Source organism: Pinus tabuliformis, chromosome 6, assembly GCF_031772625.1.
Source record: "Pinus tabuliformis cultivar Carrire ecotype Pingquan chromosome 6, CPIR1, whole genome shotgun sequence".
NCBI classification, from domain to species: Eukaryota; Viridiplantae; Streptophyta; class Pinopsida; order Pinales; family Pinaceae; genus Pinus; species Pinus tabuliformis.
In genome coordinates this window covers 157,370,791-157,385,811 of record NC_142292.1, presented here as the reverse complement: position 1 = coordinate 157,385,811, position 15,021 = coordinate 157,370,791, and positions in this window count along the sequence as shown.

The window sequence follows — 15,021 nt, the reverse complement described above, 5'->3', positions numbered from 1 at the left end:
CCCCCAGTGACCTCCCCCCCTCGAACCTCCAATTAACTACGTGGGCTAGTCATCGAAAGAATATAACACAAGTCAACATCTTTTGCATGTTTTCATTTATTTTGGAGACTTGAAACATGAAGGAAACTATTTCAAATCTGTAGCATGTTCAGGGAAGTATTAGTTCTTTTTTCAAAATTTGAGGATTCATTAATTTTCCTTATATATTTCATTAAAATTCCATTAAGGCTTTTAAAAAACATTATCGGGAAATTCATGTTGGATCATTATAATATAGCAGATCTCTTCATAAGAAAGTCGTTATAACATCTTCCTCTGATCGAATAAAATGATGGTTAATCAAATTATTGAATGGAGTTTTTATAGAAATGAAAATTGAGTTGGGAAATTTTATTTCAAATACTTTAATAACATTTCAATCTCGTTCTATTTCCATATAGCATTATCAGAGCATTCCAATGTCGAGAAATTTCATATCAAGCATCAATTGAAATATTGAGATATCCACCAAATTCCAAACACGATAGCATATTTAATTCTAGTTTTGAAAGATATTTCATCCGTTTATAAATCACAAATTTAGTTGAAGCACCTGTTTTAAAAGTATTGATGTACTTGACCCGATATGGCATTTAAATTCAGTTTTAAAATATATCGCATCCGCTCATAAAATTGCAATTTCAATTGGGACATACATTTGAAAGTTCTGATATCCTGGATCTCATAAGAGATTGAATCCATTTAATAAAACTATCGTGTCTGTTCTACATCGCATATCAGAGGTTTTCACACATGAATGCATCAAATATCTTCGATCATGTGATATTCCCATTCTCTCCAATCTCAGATAAAAAATTCACGATATCGCACAATCTATATCACATCATCCATATAGTAAAATTTGATCATAGGCATTCCTAATAGGAAACTTGCGATATAAGATCCTCGATATAACTTCTCACCAATATTTCATATCGTAATTTTTATATCACACATATAAGATGGACCCACCAATTTGCCACGTCATCCATCACATCCCCGCAATCACAAAATAATATTAGCGTGTCCTTTTAACAACTCCTAGCTTTGATTCTCTAATATTGCGATCACTCTATCACATATATTCACATCGCAATTGTGATATCGCATTTTCACATAGCATATGCCCATATTGAAAATTTTCTATCATAACAAATATATCACATCACAAAACTCAAATGAAGCCTTGCCTTAAGATTCACTGATGTGATAAACTCTGATATATGTCTCTCTGCCATTGTGAATTAACTATCATATATTACTCAATCGCATATCGACAAAGGTGAAAATCGCAAATTGAAATTTATGCATGAAAAAGAAACTTGCGATGTGAAACATTCGATAAGGCATTGTGTTGTATAAAAAAATTTAAGGCACTCTTGGGAAACCACTATGGTAATGAGGTAATCGATAACAAAATTGCAACATGGTTAAATCATTTTTATTTCTCTTATATTTGAGTTTTAGATATATCACTCTATATTTAATATATGAAATTCAAGACCTCCCCATTTACACATCTGTATTTCATTATCTTGGATTTGGTCTTAATTCTGAAATATTTATGAAAATCATGGAGTTGATATGAAACTTATAATATTATGAGAACACTCATCACTGTAATCCATTTAAAAGCATCCTTTCATTTCTAATAAATTTAGTTCACTTTATATTCCTGGAACATGAAACATTGTTTTCTTCTAGCTTGTTGCTTGTTGTAGTATAGATTTAATAAATGATGATTTTGGGTTAATAAAATTTTAGTTAGTTCAGCTTTTTGATGCTTTTATTTCTAAATGAAAGTAAGAAGTTAGCTAGTATTGGAAAAAATGATATCTTTCAAGTAATATTAAATGCAATTCTCCATTGGTAAGTTTCATGTATCCATTCTCATTATTTTACTTTTTCTTTTAGTGTCATTTTTATTTTTTGCTGATCTTTAACTCTATTTTTGCAGGTCTTCATGAATCTATTGTGCTGCTACCAGATCAGTGTTGAAGTTCATTTTTTCTTGTTTAGTCTGCTTTGAGATTTTTGAAAGAAGCAGTAATATTGCTCATTGAATCAGCTAAACCGGGGAGTTTCTAAACCTTTAATTATTTCCTTAAGCATTTCTTTTATTTGAAAATGATTAAGATGCTTTTTACAGATTTTTTTTTTTAAAGAAGAAAGTTTGCAACAAAAATAAACTTCTCATTTAATATATTATATTTTATCACTGCTATTGGAAGTGAAAATGCTTATAAATCTACAAGATAAAATTTATCTAAATCTCAACAAAAAAAGAAACATTCACATAATTATTTTCTTTTATCTCTTTTGTTGAGACATTTGTATAAGTAGTCTTGATGGATTTTATCTCTTAAATTTGGATTTTTCTTTCACCTTTCATTCTCTTCATTTTTATTTTTGATTGTTGATTTCTTTTCTTACTTTAGCTTAGGAATTATTTTCCTTTTGTTTTCGGTTTTGTTTTGATTTTGATAACTCTACCATGATATATGTGAAAGGAATTTCCTCACCTGACGATAATTGGCATACATGGGAAATCTCTTATCTATCCATTTCAGTGAATTTCATTTATCATTAAATGTATATCCTTATGGAAACATAAGATCATCTAGCTTTAAATATATTTTTCATGGAGGAACACACATCCTTTCTAGGTGATTCAGTTTACTTTTTCAAGGAAAGAATTGATTTAACACAATGAGTCCCTCCCATGCCTCCAACTAAAAACCTCTGATTGGTAGTTGCAGGGAAACAATTTGGAGAAAATATTATGAAAGTATTATGTCCATTAAACATAAATCTCTATTACCATCCCACCGCCTTCACTCAAATATATCATAAACTACAAGCTTGAAAATACTTTGATCAAAAGAGTGATTAAAGAGGAAGCATGGGAAATACAAGTAAACTCATTGGGGCTATGGATGCTCGCTGGCAGCGGGACTAAGCTTGTATGGCATAAAAGACAACTTCGTCAGGGTACTGTTCAAGATCGCTGGCAATGAAGCGATGTAAGAGATAATCATAAAATGGATATATGCTTTATGAAAAAATCCTACCTATACCTTCTTCTATTTTTCATATGAGGTAGGTTTAAAATAAATTTTACCAAATTTGGATCCATGACTTTTACTCTAGCCTTCTTTGAGTACTTATTTTTACAAACTCATATTGCTTAATCTATTTATGTGAGACCTATGGAAATCTTTTGTTGTTAGATGATTCTTTGATTTCCATTATTTTTAACCTTTGGGTAATTAAAATTCATTATCTTTAACCTGAGATAATTGGTTCTTCCCAGTATGTTGTCATTGTTGTAGGGAAAACCCAACACCCCCCATTACTTCAAATAATGGTGACCCTTTCCATTAATTTTTGGGAAAACACCTTTTATGATTTTCGTTAAGAATTTTTTCTTTCTTACTTTTGTCGGATTTATGTTTTGATTATTTATTTGAATCTAACCTCTCTTAAGCTTTCCATCAATACTTGTTTCACTTCATTTGGTTAACCGGTCTATGAATAACACTATTTTGAAGTTTGATCCTTTTTTTGCCTCAAATAAAATTGCAAATAAATGTATATTATTTCAATTTTTGTAAATAATTAAGTTTAATAGTCATTCATTGTAAAGATTGACTTTTAGTTAAATTTTATTATCTTTTTATTTTTTCACTAACGGTCCTGGAAAATGACCCAGCTAAATCATACAATGGATGAAAACGTGTTTCATAAATATTGGTAATTTGCTCCAATTATTATTTTAAAACAAATTGCCAAGACCGGATTTTCAAACTTGCAAACTGGCTATAGTCCAATTTGTTGGATTATTAATTTCACTTAGGCCCCACTTCATATCACTTCCTTCCTTCCAAGAATTGAGATTTTAAAATATCGATTTAAGAAATGCGATCAAAATTTTCCATGCGATATTGTGATATTGCATATCGCATATTGTAATTTTATTAAGCTTCTCAATTTAAAAAAAAAAATGGATTCGCAATTGGAAAAATGCGAGAGGTTAAGAATTTTTAGTATAAGGTTTTTATCACCTCCTTATGACTCCCGTATCTCCACATCAACTCGTCCTACCTCACGCTCACCTCATTCTCCACTCACTTCCTTCCTCCATCACTCCTCTTCACGTGGATGGAAAAATGGTTGATTTTAATGGTTTGTTTTGTGTGAATTTTAGATTGATTTCAATGGAATGTGTATTAAATTTTTAATTTAATATTATATTTATATTATAATAATATAATATTTAGTATAATTTTAATATAATTTAAATTATAATATTATTACATTTTAACTAATTTCTGTAAATAACTAGTTTAATTTGTAATCACAATTAATTAGCATTAATTAAAAATAATTATATATATTAGTTAATTAATAATTAAGCTAGAATAAATTGTTGAATGACTGAAAAATAATTTAAGATTAGAATTTAATTATCAATATCCCTGATTTTAGCCCAAGCAACGGAAATCTTAGAATTCTCGCAATTTTAGTAAGCCAACTTCAGGAGCTCATAAATGGAGTTTTACTCGGCCAAATGAGGCCCGGGATGACTCATTGGAAAGATAAAATCATAGAGAACATTTCTGAGGAGGTTTCATTAACAGATTTGATTATTTATTGGGTGTAAAATCTAGCAGAACATCAAGATCCAATTTTTTAATAAAACTAAATTTTCTGAGTTTTATTTTCTACGCTTTCATTTGCCCAAGCTTATTTTGAATGCAAATACATTATTCAATGATATCCTTGGCCAATTATATAATCACAAGCATCAATAGAAAGCTCAGATTTCCTTCTCAATTATTTATTTAATTGAATTTTATTAGATTTGTTCTAATTCCAGATTTAGCATTTTGATCTTATTCTTGCATTTAAATCTTGTTTTGATTTTTTTTTGGTAGGAAAATAGTTGAGGAAATGAAGAGCAAAGAAACTCAATCAATGAGAAGGCTCCAACAATCAAAAAATGGAATTTTGAGCCAATGAAAATTGATTAAAATGATTTATTCTTCAACAAACTTTTCTATTTTAAATTTCTTTGTAAATATTATAAATAACATATTGTACAATGTAATAAGGGCTTCTTTCCTCTGCAATTATGGAATTCTAAAAGTACTTCTGTAATAGGCATTTAGAGTTGTAGGTGGAAAGAGTAAAATTCTCAGATCTGAGGATTATTGAGGATTTTTCTTTTGCATTCTCAATTATATATGAAGGACAAAATTTGTACTATTGTGGCTTTTGTTTTGAAAGAAGTTCAAGTATTGTGAAAGACTATTAGAGACCAAAGCTGGAAAAATATATACAATAAATTGGTATTTATAATACTATTATTTTAAATGCTGGTTTCATTTTATGATAGCACAAATGTGTCAATTTACTTTCATATTTGTGCACTTTTGTCAGTATTGGTAATTTGTCTCTATTTTATGTTATTATTTGTCTCTCCTCTTATGGGCTGAATTCTGATTTCTGAGAAAGTATTTACTTAGAACTCTGTCTTTTAATACTAATTTAATAAATAAGGATATGTTGTGAACTTTTTCTGCATATTATTGGCTAGTTATTCAAGTTACAGATTAAATGATCAAAATCATTCTGCGAATTTCTTCTTGAAACAATGTAAACTTTGAAACAGGAACTATAAACTCAAAATGGGAAGTCTGGCCAAAAAACACCATAAAAACATCAAAAACAGTGCAAAAAAACAAAAGTGTTGATGCTGGAATAACAACTTTTTTTCTAGGATAAATTTTTAACATGTTTTAAAACTAGTGGTGAAAACCATTTTTTGTGCAAAAATTGTCCAAAAAACACTTTCAAAACAAAAAGTGTTGACACTGGGATAACACTTTTTTTTTCTAAGGGTAAAACTTCAACATTTCGAAATAATAGCATAAAATATTTTATCATGACACTGAAAACATTAAAATTTAAAAAAAAATAATGAAAACATAAAATAAAATTCAAAAATTAAGACAACAAAAAAGCACAACCAAAAAAAGGTTGAAAAAAATTAACAAAACATAAAATAAAAATAAAAAATAAACCAACTATATAAAAAAAGCCAAAAAAAATTAAAAAAATCATGAAAATGTAAAAAAAGAAAATGAAAATTAACGATAAGAATTAAAAAACTAAAAAATAAAATAAAAATTATAAACAAATAAATTGTAAAAAAAAACGTATTTAAAAAAAAATGGAAAAAAAATATAAATAAAATATCTTGTAAACCATTAAAAAAAAATTAAAATAAAAATTGGCAAAAGAAAAAAAAATATGGAAAAGAAAAAAAAAACATTAAAATAAACTATAAAATTAAGTACGTAAAATAGAAAAATTTAAAAAATATTAACAAAAAACTAAAACAAGGACTAAAAATTAAAAACAAACTAGATTTAAAAAAAAAAAAATAAATAAATAGAGAATTAACAAATGAAAATTAAAAACTACTAAAATTAAGATTAAAATGTTGATTACTTAGAAAAACAAATATATATATATATATATATATATATATATATATATATATATATATATATATTACAAAAAAATTGTTTAAAAAAAATATATTTCATAAACCGTAAAGGATTTGGAAAAAAAACAAAATTAAAAAGAAAAATATAAAATTAAGTAAAAATTAATTTATTTATTTTTTTTTTTCCGAAGGTGGCAAAACCTATCAAACTCAGGTATCAAACCAACAGTGAGGACAACCATCTCTGGCTGCTATCCGCGAATGTCGATTTGACTCATCACCGTTATCAAGGAAAACCACGCCACCTGTAATAACCCGCTGGTGGTCCGTAAGGGAGCAGACTTTCACTCCTGCCAAATGCCTCTGGGTCTTGGGCCGTTAACCTGTTTCCTTACGTCCGAGGAAGACGAGCTCTTAGCCAAGCAGAAGCAGTTTTACGGCATAATCCAGGCCGAAAAAAAAAAAAATTATTAACAAAAACTAGGAAAAAAAAAATAAAAAATAAAAACAAGCTAAATTACAAAAAAAAAAAAAAAAAAAAAAAAAATTGAAAACTAGTAAAATTAATATTAAAAACATATAAAAAAAATTAAAAAAGCAAAAATAAAATCAAATTTAAAAAAAATAAATAAATAAATATGGTGTAAAATATATGTCTTTTCAAATTATATATATATAAACAAAAAAACATTTACAGTTTATAAAGAAATATGTATTTTTTATTTTAGAAGAGAAGAATAATATTATTTTTTTATTAAATTTACATTTTTTATTTCAAAATAGAAAAATAAAAAAATTTAAAATTTAAAATTTTTTTCTCAAACATTTTTTTTTATTTAAATTTATTTTCTTTAACAAATTAAAAAAAATAAAAAAACATTAAAAAATTTTAATTATTTAAAAAAATATATATTTATTTAAAATTTAAAAAATGATTTAAATTTTTTTTTAAATTACTAAAAAAACTTGATTTTTCTTTAACGATTTATATTTTTATTTTTATTTATTTTAAAGAAAAATAGCCCATCCACGGCCCCTCTGCTCACCCGCTGCCTGTGGTGGCGCGGCCCTGGGCCATGCCACCATGGGCGACGGGCGAGTGGAAGGGCCGTAGGTCGCCTTTTTTCTTTAAATAAAAATAAAAAATCCTTAAAAAAAAAAATCAAAATTTTTTAATAATTTTTAAAATTTTTTAATTCTAAATTTTTTAATTTTTAATAAAAATAAAATTGTTTAATTTTTTTTTAAATTAAAAAAAAATAAAAATAAAAAAAAAAAAAATAAATTGTTTAAATCATTTTTTGAATCTTTTAATAATCTTTTCTTTCAAATTAAAAAAAAAAATAAAAGAAGTCAAAAAAATAAAAAATTAAATTAAATTTTTTAATCTTTAATTTTTTTGTTTTTAAATAAATAATGTAAACTTAATAGAAAAGAATTTTTTTTAAAATTAAAAATACTTATTTCTTTAAAACTTTAAATGTTTTTTTTATTTTTTTATTTTTTAAAGAAATATATATTTTTTAAATTTTCATAATTTTTTGGTTTTTTTTGTTTTTTTTTTTTAATTTGAGTTTTCTTTAAATATTTTTAATATTAATTTTATTAATTTTTTTTGGGTTAAAGTTTTTCTTTTTTCCTTTTTTGTTACTTAATTTTATATATATTTTTATTTTTTATTTTTTTTCGAAATTCTTTTATGGTTTATGAGATAATTTTTTTTAACATTTTTTTATTTTGTTTTTTGTCTTTTTTTTTATATATATTTTTATATTTGTTTTTTTTATGTAGTCAACATTTAGAAAAGGAAAAATAAAGCAACCTACAAATTCGTTAAGTAATCATAATTTAAAAAAGAAAATGAACATAATAAATTTTAAAATGTGAAAAATAAGTCCACTAAAAAAAAAGGTACGTTGCATCAACATGTTGCATCAACACGTTTCAAAATCAGCATGAAAATCACTAACATTTAAAAACAAATATTTATATTTGATACATAAGAAAATTTAAAGTGTCAAAAATAAGATCCCAAAAAGAAGAAGTGTATTTTGCATCGCCAGTTTTCAAAATCGGGTCACATTTTTACTACCCCTACAAAACGGATAATTGTATCGGTTATTTAAAGTGCCAAAAACTATGCTCTAAAAAAAATATGTGTGTTTTGCATCGCCCCTTTTCAAAATTGGGTCAATTTTTTGCTATCTCTACGAAATGGGTAACAGTATCAGTTCTCATTTCAAAGTTTACGTTGTTTTGAGTGTTGTTGGTTACTTATTTCAATTAAGAAGTTCCTAAATAGGATGTGTTTGGTATTCATAATGTCAGTTAATTGAACTATTTTATTAGCTTGATATTCATTATAAGCTAGACATATTTAAATCCCAATACTTTGAATATCTCGCTCTGAGTTGGGTTAGATTTATATCTGCCTAATTGAGATAGGATTAGGATTTAGTTCCTTTTTCTTGCATTATAGAATAAGTTTGCATTTAGATTAATTTCTACATTCTTTTAAGTCCTCTTTCCAAAGAGGCAAACTTTAGTTGTGGCTTGGCTAAGCTCCAAATCAGCTTAAAGATCACTTTTTTGCATGATCAGCAAGAGGGTTGATCTGATGTCTCTTCTCCATTGGTGAATGAAAGTCATATTTTAGAGCCATTGGAGATTGAGAGAAGGTAACTGGACCTACATGAATTAGTCGGAACCACCATTCCAAATGGAAAAGGAGCTGCTTTAAGGTTCGGATTGGGTGGTCATCCCCCAGTTGTTGTAACGAATTTCGAGGCTTCAACAGGTAGTCATTGGATGAGTGAATTAGGTCAGAGAGTGAACTAGGTTAGGGTAAAAGAGAATCATAATTTCACACATCTGATGGGGCAAGGTAGGCAAGTTACTTTAACACTTTGTAATATATTAATGAAATGATTTAGATTGATGAGGTGTTTAAAAGAGCATGGAAATCATGAATTCTTTTTAAACTGAAGAAATGAAACAAATTATGATGATTTTTTGAAAACAGAGAATACAAGATGAATTTTGCTTATCACACCTTGAAAATCAAACATATTTAGAAGTGAAATGGATCATGGAAGATACAAAACATTGACACGCATGTAACTGAAGAAGAAACAATATCAAAATACCATACCACAGGAATCCCACCAAAATAGCTACAACTCATCCAATATATTCCATGCCAAAGTCTGAAACACTAGTACAACATCAAATGGAGTCCAGCCTCTCAAAAAAGTGAAGAAAGGGAAGATACAGACCTCAAAACAAACTCCTCCCAACCTCAAGGGTCGAATCCAGAGAAGAGGATGAATTCCACCAAAATCTAAACTACTAGCTAGAGTATAGGGTGGTCAAAGTGACTCATCCCTAATTACATTGCAAGTGATTCATCTGACCTGATGAATATTGTTAACCTAATGTATCTACCCTTAGGTAATAGTAAAATACCATAATTACATCAATAATATCAATTACATCAGTAATATATTGATTTCCCATAGGTAAAAATCAAATCTAGAGAAGAACAGTGAAAAATTAGGCCAACTGTCAAGTGCGCAACACTTGTGTCAAATGCGTAGTGCTTGTGTCAAACATGCAGCGCCATTTTCAGAACCACTTTCTCTTGCCTTCTTGGTCTCCAAATTGAGCCCAGGATAGCGTATTGGAAAGCTTATCCAATCTAGTTTCCAAATCTTCCTTTATTTTTCAACATGGGCTTGATTTAACCCTCCAAAACTCCATTCTCCCAATATTGGTCAAGTGCACAGCACCTGGCTAAAAAAGAGGGAAAAAAACATGATTGTGTGCTATTTTTTTCCCTTTTCGCCTACCAGTTTTGCATTCCAGGACTGGAAACATGGTTTTTCTAGATGTCTTGCATCAATTGGTGACTTTCATTCCTCCAAAAAGTGTCCCTGTGGGCACTGCGCTTTTAACCATGCAGCTGATATTTAAATTGCCTAAAAAATACAGAAAACATATCTTTGCCAAAATATTCTAAGGGAATTCAAAATTGGTTAAGGAGCTAAGTTTTGGTGTATCTAGGCTTGGAGTTAAGCCTCTGCAAGTATTTCAAGCTTTCATTCTTCTTTTGGTGAGTTAGGGCTTCAATTCTTTCCTTTCCAGCTTTGCGTTTTGCCCTGGAAACCTTTTCTCTATTGGCATAGTGTTTTTCAATCTTCTCTGAATTTCATTTTGCTAGTTAGCTTTGTCTAGGAGTTTCTCTAGATGTTGATTGACCTTATCAAGCCAATGCTCCAATTTTTCATTTACCGAGATGACAAATTGCTCATTCCATGTGAGCTCATTAGCAAACTCGGCTTCCTTTTGTTTCTCTAGTTCTAGAGCTCTTTTCATTCCTCTAGTTCTAGGTATTTTTCTAGTTTCTTTCTCTTCTTCAGGGTCACCATACTTGTCATAGGCCTCTTCTAGAAATTCCTTGGCTTTCATTGCTTCCCTCTCTTCCTTGATGAGCTTAATTTCCATGACCTCATGTTTGGCCTCAAGATGCTTATTAAACTTCTCATAATATGAGATGATTTATTTTTCCCTCTGCAGGTTGTTCTGGATCTCCCTAATGAGTGCATATTTTTCTTTGATGACAATGCTTGTACTCTAACTGTCATCATGCTCACCTACGTCAACCAAGTCAAAATCGTGCTTTGTCTCATGGAGGTCTTCCTCCTCATGTTGAATATATGTCTCTATCATCTTTTCCTTTCCCTTCTGTACCTACTTTGTTGATGAAGAAGACAAGGCCCCTCCCACAATTTGTGGGGAAAACACCTACATGTGGCCTCTTTGATAAATGTGTGTAAAAGTTTCCAAATCAACCTCTTTGGGCTTGATGACCTCAATTTGTCCAATCTGTTCTAGCTCTCTGCTTTCATCTCTGTTAGGTGAATGGATATACTCATGAAATGGTGATGATGGAGGTGATGGTGAGGGTGACTGATCAGATGAGGATGAATGATATATGGGTTGAGATGGAGGAATGGAGGTGGAAGGCTGAGATGATGAAGGGATACTTTGAACATTATGAGTAGATGAATCAATAAATATGGGATTGGATATGAAGGTACTCCATGCAATGTTGAGCTCTTTGAGATGATGAAGGACTATTATTTTAATGAAGGAATGATGAAATAGACTAGATCTTTATACTCTCTTTTATGGGTAATGTAGGCCATCTTATTAATGCTTCAGAAGAGATAATAAGGTATGTTGAGCATCTTAACCCTTTTGAAATGCATGAGTAGCCGAATATGATAGGTGTACAGTCTGGAAAACCTTACTTCACAAGTAAAGTATCTCATGATGATTTTCATCATGGGAGAGAAAGGAAACAACCTCTTTCTATCATTTCTTTATCTAAGTTTACTATACGGCTCATAATAATGTCTCTCCAAATCACCTTGTTTAAACCATTTCTCCCTAACATTTGGGATTTGAGTGGGAGCTGATATAATGGCAATAAATAAAGTAAAAGTGACACCTCCTAAAGTAACTTGGTTGTCTTGGAGTTTAGATATGAAAAGCCTAGTCAACATAGGATGGTGTTGGATTACCTGAACTTGCTCACAAAAATCATAACAACCTAGATATTTGAAGGATGTCACAGTTATAGGAGATGCCAAGAGTTCCCTGAGATCTGTGGGCTCAAATCTAAGTATATTGCCTCCTTTGTGTATTTTCTTAACCTCTTATTCTTCTCCCTCTGTTTCTTCTTCCTCACTGTATGGTTTATATTCCTCTTCTGCCATAGTGTTGTAATATCAAACCCTAGGGAGGTATAAGGTATTTGGAATGTGGGATTTTGGGAATAGGAAATGGGGAAAGGGAAATATGAAGGAGATGGGTGAAGGGATGTATGTAATGTAGGGGTTTGGGAGCCTATGTAATTGTAGCACCTAGGACTTAGGGTTTAGATACAAAGGTTTAGAGAGTATTTGGGATAAAAGGGTTTAGGGAAAAGGGAAGTGTAGGGGGTGTATGAGAGTGTAGGGGAGTTAAGATTTAGGAATTGAGGGTAGTTTTTAGGGAGATACTAGGGTTTATATGTGAGAATAAAACCAAATCTTCAACAAACCTTCAAAACACTTTGGGAATGATTCTATGGGGGGAAACATGTGATTTAAAATGGTTACTTACTTGTAAGAGGTTGAATGCACTTTGGTGGAGCTGAGGAGGCGATTTTAGCTCTCTTCGAAAAATGTTTAGCACCTATGGGGAGTGCGTACCATCTCTGGAAAACACGTAGCACCCAAGAACACCCAACACCCATGGCAAACACGCAGCACCAAGTAAAGGCGCAGCACCTGAAGAGAATGCGCAGCACCAGAAGAGAGCGTGCAACGCTTGCTTTGTTCTATTGATTTTCGCCTAGAATTGTGAAAAAAAGGTCTCTTGGTGTTTTCTCAAGGAATGACAAGAGGCAAATGGAGTTGATTTAGATACTAGGAGGACCTTTATACTCAAATGAATTCGATCCTTTCATTTCAAAGCCCACCTTTTAATGTTTCATTTCTCCTTTTGAAGTGCTTGCTAATTTTCCTTTACGCTTTGATTTTCTTTGTGCAGGTTAATGATGCATGGAGTTTTGGCATTCTTCACATTTGAATTGGATGAAGTTGGAACATAGTTCTTAGGGTTGACAGCTTTAGGAACAATAACTTATTACATAAAATGAACATAAAATTACATAAATTAGAAAAAATATTACATCTTTTTTTTGAAATAAAATTACACTCTGAAATAAGAACTGATACTTGGAATTAAAATTGGAACTTGGGAAAACATAGTCACATGTTTACCAATCCTTTTCAAATGACAAAAGGATATTATTTTTCTCACTCTTATACTTTTTTACTGGCTTTATGCAGTGAAATGGAGTATTATTGAACCTTGAAAGAATGGAACCTAGTGACCTAATGGGACCTTGAATGAGCAGACTCCAAGTGGACTTGATTGACCCAAAACATGATGAAATGAGCCTTTATGGTCAATGTATGCTCAGTAGGACACATAAAGGTGGGATAGCAAAAATTGATTTTTGAGAGAGAGAGAGTATGGCTTTTGAAAACAGGGTTAGCAACAATTTATTTTTGAGAGAGAGAGAGAGTAGGTGGAATGACAAAAATCTCAGAATGGGACCCTAATATGAGATAGAAGAGGAGTTTTGATCACTGATGGTAGTATGTAGATGCTGACACTAACATCGGCCTTATTGGGGATGGAAGCTCCTTGGAGGTGTGAAAAACACCGTAGACCAAGTGCCTAACCATGTGGGCCAATACGATCAAAAACTTATACTGAAATGCATGACTGAATTATGACAACTCAAATGAAACAAAATGACTCAAAATTGACGTACTTAACTGATGACTGAACATTGAAAATGGTAGAAAATCAGTGAAGCTCCATGGACTTCACTTTGGGCTCCAAAATCTAGTGACTCTCTACTTCACACTTGCAGAAAATTAAATTGTTATGTACAATGAAACTGGGTCAATTCAAAAAATATAGTTCTTAAGTAGCCTACCATTGGATGGTCCTCCTAAGCATGGTTTTCCATTCATCTCATCCAACAAGAAAGCATTTTGTCCTTGGAAAGATGAAATCTGATAAGGGCCTTTCCACAGATTTTTGAATTTACCATGCTTACCCTTGTCTTCGTTTCTGGCATCCCAACGAAGCACCACATCTCCAATTTTAAAATCATCCTCCTTTGTTTTCTGGTCATATATTCTCTTTATCCTCTCATGAACTTTAGAGGTGTTCTAAAATACCTCATCCCATGTCTGTTCACTTCTCACTTATTGTAATAGTTTCATTACCGAGACTTCTAATGATGAAGGGAAAATAGTATCTACTCCAGACAAAATTTGAAAAGGAGAAAGTCCAAGAGATTTCTTACTACTCGCCTGATCTGCCCATAATGCATTGATCAATGTTTTGTGCCAATTCTTTTTGTTGGCCTCCAACATTTTCTTGATGATGTTGATTAAGGATTTATTGGAGGACTCTACAAAACCATTTCCTTGTGGATAGTATGTTGTAGAATGTCCCAACTTAATGTTGTATTTGTCACAAAACTCAGTCATCTTTTTAGACTTGAATGTTGTCGCGTTGTTTGTGATGATCTTATTAGGACAACCAAAACAGGACAAGGTATTAGTTTTTGAAAACTGAATGATAACTGAATCTGTTACTTGCCTCGTTGGAATCTCTTTTATCCACTTAGTAAAGTAGTATGTAGTTTTCAATATCCACTTGTGCTGTGTGGATGATGATGGGTTAATCTCTCCTATGAAATCTAGGCCCCACTGCTGAAATGGTGCGTGAAATGATATAGGTTGTAGAGGCAAAGGAAGAAGTTTTCTTTTACCTTGGAAAACTTGACACTCATGATAATGCATCATTGCCTTGTTCAAGTTCACATCAGCACTAAA